General features: G+C 52.4%; 1 long non-coding RNA gene across 1 annotated transcript in view; it reads left to right on the top strand.

Annotated features, from left to right (window-relative positions):
- LOC106814743 overlaps positions 1-3,417 on the top strand; it is a 22,320-nt gene extending 18,903 nt beyond the window's left edge. The window contains exon 4 of the long non-coding RNA XR_001394649.1: positions 3,146-3,417. This is a non-coding gene — a long non-coding RNA (uncharacterized LOC106814743). The remainder of the gene's footprint in view (positions 1-3,145) is intronic.
- Positions 3,418-4,164: the final 747 nt, after the last annotated feature.

The raw sequence follows: 4,164 nt of genomic DNA, 5'->3' as shown, positions 1-4,164 counted from the left end.
AATACGCTTTTGATAACATACTTAATACGCTCTTGATAACATACTTAATACGCTCTTGATAACATACTTAATACGCTCTTGATAACATACTTAATACGCTCTTGATAACATACTGCTGACAAGCGCGAGCGTGCACAAGCGCTTCTGTTACCGGAAATAGCAGAGCAGACGGGTTCCGGCCGCGCCGAACGCAGCGACGTCGGTCAGGTGATTGTCGGAAAGATCGATGATGCGTACGACGGTGGGAGAGACCGCCCGCACGCGACGCTCGCTCGCCGGTGGTACCTCAGCCTCCGCATCTTTGCTAGCATCCTCCATATGGGGATGGTGAGGAGGGATTGGTTGTAGCAGGAGACGGGTAGGGTCCCTCCGCAACCAGCAGAAGGGTGGAGAGAGTGAGGGGAGAGAGCAAGCGGGTGAATTGGTGTGAAGATGGCGGGGCGGGCGGCTGCGTAGACAGGAAGGTGAGTGGTCGTGTAGGAGAGAGGATGAGAGAGTGTGTAGAGAGGAGGGTGAGAGAGTGTGTGTGGAGGAGGGTGGGTGTGTGTCTATGGTGGAGGCGGTATGTGTGGAAGAGGGTAAGAGAGTGTGTGTGGAGGAGGCGGTATGTGTGGAGGAGGGTGGGTGTGTGTCTATGGTGGAGGCGGTATGTGTGGAAGAGGGTGAGAAAGTGTGTGTGGGGGAGGCGGTGTGTGTGGAAGAGGGTGGGTGTGTGTCTATGGTGGAGGCGGTATGTGTGGAGGAGTGTAAGAGAGTGTCTATGGTGGAAGCGGTGTGTGTGGAGGAGGGTGGGTGCGTGTCTATGGTGGAGGCTGTATGTCTGGAGGAGGGTGGGTGAGCCTGCGTCTGACGGGAGGGTTGGAAGCGCGGGTCAAGCACGTGGTAGGAGCGATGTGTGCTGGTCAGTGACATCCTACTCCACTCCCTCATCTTCATCACCTGATGCTCAGCATCCCTGCACAGCCTACACGGTCGCTCTGCAGCAGCAGCAGCAGCAGCAGCACGCACGCTGCCACCACCTGCAGGCCCGTCAGTTGCCTCCGCACACTGCTCAGCTGAGCAGCCCGTCAGCTTGTCACTGCCGTCACTGTTCTGCAAACGCGTTACGTCATCGTAGTAAGCGGTCGTGGGGTTGACGGCGCGCGGGCTTAGACTGTCCCCGTCACACACCGTGCACACTGCCTGTACGGCGCCGCTTTGCAATAGCGTCAGTCTATGATCATCGGCCGCGTGTGTGAAGGCGGCCGACTTCTCCTCGATCAGTAGCGCCAGCCGCTTCGCCTGACACTCAACAACCGAGTCATCGTCAGCGTCAGCGTCATCGTCATTGTCGTGGTGCTCCTCCCCGTTGTCGGCGTCGGCGTCGTCGCCAGCAGGAGAAGGCGCGGCGATGAACCAGTCCAGGCAGACGTGCGTAAGTTGCAGTCGGCTCCAGTAGAGGGCGCCTGACTCGCGGTCGAAGCCGACGTGGCGCAGCAGCGTGCCGGCGAGCGCGTCGCCGCGCGGCGACGCGAGACACGTGACCAGCGCCTCGTGAAGCCCGCCGCTCGCTCCGCGCCGCAGCAGCGCGCGCACGAGCGCCGCGTCACCGCGCGAGCAGCAGACGACGAGCGCTGTCTCTCTCCCGCCGCCGCCGCTGCCCCCGCCGCTGCCGCTGCCGCTGCTGTCAGACGCCGCGTCCGGATCAGCGCCGAGCTGCAGGAGGCATTCTGCTGCGTGCAGCGCACCCTGGTGGCAGGCACGCAGCAGCATGGCGGACTTGAGGTCGTGGTAGCAGGCGAGTGCGTAGAGACACTCGGCCGCGAGGTCGTGCAGCGCGTGGTTGCCGGTCCGCCGACGCGAGCTCAGCAGCTTGAAGAGACACGCCTGCGCGTCGGTCTGCACGATAGCTTCAGCCATGAGCCTGCTTGACTCACAGAGCAGCCTTACTGCCACACACGCCTGCAAGACCAGAGCCAGATTAGTAACGGGGAAACACCAAACAGGACTTAGCGACTTGGGGCCCGTTGTCGAAAACAATATCAGTCTTAACATTCGTCTTAGCTATAACGTAACGCGAATCCCTTACCCTAACCTTGACCCTGACCCTGACCCTAACCCTAACCCTGACCTTGACCCCGACCGTAACCCTAACATGTGGCGTAACCCTAACCCTAATTGCCAGATAAATGGCAAGGAGTAAGCGCCAGCACGTCTATATTGCCAGTATAAATACACATGAGCAAATATTGGAACACACGAATGCCTACTTCTTCGAGTAGTTGATTATCGCTGTCGTGCTCTGCCATCGCCGCACAGATGACTGACGCGATAGAGCTGCAGGTGGCTGGTGACGTCATCAATCGCTGGTCGACTACGAGCACTTGTAGTAGAACGAGGCTCTTCAGCTGTATAGCTGCAACATCATATGGCTCTGAGACAGCGTGATAGTAGTGGGTTACACCGCCCCAGCAATAGAATAGTGTCTCACTATATCTATGTTCATCCCGGAGCCTCGTTGTTAAAAACATCGTAAATTGTTGCGACTATCGTCTGAAAGTCTATATACTAAGAGATCTAATAATAAAACTAATTAATTATTAATTAATTATTAATAACTAAATTAATTAATAACTAATTATTTATTTAATAATCCAATTAAAGACTATAAGTCTTAAACATCATAATAATAGCGCGATACTAAATGAGCAAATATTGTGATATTTAGACTTTGTCGTAATTATTCATTTCTTACAACAGAAACCTGGTCCTTTATTCGCTGTATGATGTCATTCTCATCATTACATTGAGCGTTTTAGAGCTAATCAGGCCAGGCACATTGAGGCAAGGCTAAAGCAAGGCTCATAGGGTCTATGTCCCCTAGGGTACTATCGGAGGGTACCCTGGGTACGGTTCGAATATATCGTAACGTACCCTGGTAACTATCTGATATGGTTAGGGTTAGGGTTAGGGAGTAGGCGTAGGCGACTCCCTAGACTCGTTAGTGGAGTAGGCGAGGTACGGTCCGGCATATTAGATAGTACCAGGGTACGTTCCGATATATCGAACCGTACCCAGGATACCCTCCGATAGTATCCTGGGGGACATAGACCCTCTCAGCTAAAGCAAGGCCTATTTATATATAAACACGTATTTATTTATATAGGCCTTGCGCTAAAGCCGGCACGATGGCACGTACCATAGTTGTGCCGGTGCTGCCGCATGGTGGTCACCAGGCTGTCGATGACACCGATGTTGCAGAGCATGGCGGGACATCCCTGCACACTAGCGAGCGATGACAGCGCCTCCAGCGACACTTCGATCAGCAACTCGTACCTGATGATAATAACATAAAGGCTATGAAGCGAGGAGCTAAATATAACAAGGAGAGGAAGCGCCGCCATATATCTGGCCCAAATTTGGGTTCGGCAGAGACCCTAGAACAGATTAGTGTTCTATTGTCTCTGGGCTCGGTCTGCACAGCCGTTTCAGCTGATTATGGTCCATAGATGGCGCCCTTGAGGCGAAAAGCGCACAGCCAATCCTCTTCCTCTCCTTGTTATATTTAGCTCCTTGCTATGAAGGAGTGATGTCCACGTGGATGATTATTTACGGTATGGGTCGATATGGCTAAAAATACGATTGGGTGTGATGTGGTAATTCGTTGGGTATAATACCCAAATAAAATATAATAAAATAATTTGTCTAGGGGTAAAGATTCATAGATATTTGCATGCGTGCGTGCGTGTGCGCGAGTTTCGGGAAGTGTATAAATGGGTGTGCTAAAGATATATAAGGGGATCCTATAGGTGTGTCATCGTGATTCTAGTAGGAGTAAAATGCTGAGGTCTGCCTACAGGAGAGGTATACGGTGAGCTAAGGGTGGGGGTCGGTAGAATAGCTGAGCTGTTATGTCCTATATACACACTCGTGGAAATACGCGTCATCTGTGGTTATTTGACATGAATAAAGTGTATGTTGTGTACGCGACGAAATAGTGTGAGTATTTTTAATTAATTTCTGTTCGATGCTTATTCAGGCCTGCTGACTATGGACGCCTTCTACTGTTGTACACCACCTATATGGACGCCTACTACTGCTGTACACCATCTATATGGAGGCCTACTACTGTTGTATACCACCTATATGGACGTCTACTACTGTTGTACACCACCTATATGGACG

The sequence above is a fragment of the Priapulus caudatus genome, unplaced genomic scaffold (genome assembly GCF_000485595.1).
Source record: "Priapulus caudatus unplaced genomic scaffold, Priapulus_caudatus-5.0.1 Scaffold971, whole genome shotgun sequence".
NCBI classification, from domain to species: domain Eukaryota; kingdom Metazoa; phylum Priapulida; class Priapulimorpha; order Priapulimorphida; family Priapulidae; genus Priapulus; species Priapulus caudatus.
This window is presented reverse-complemented; position numbering and strand designations above follow the sequence as displayed.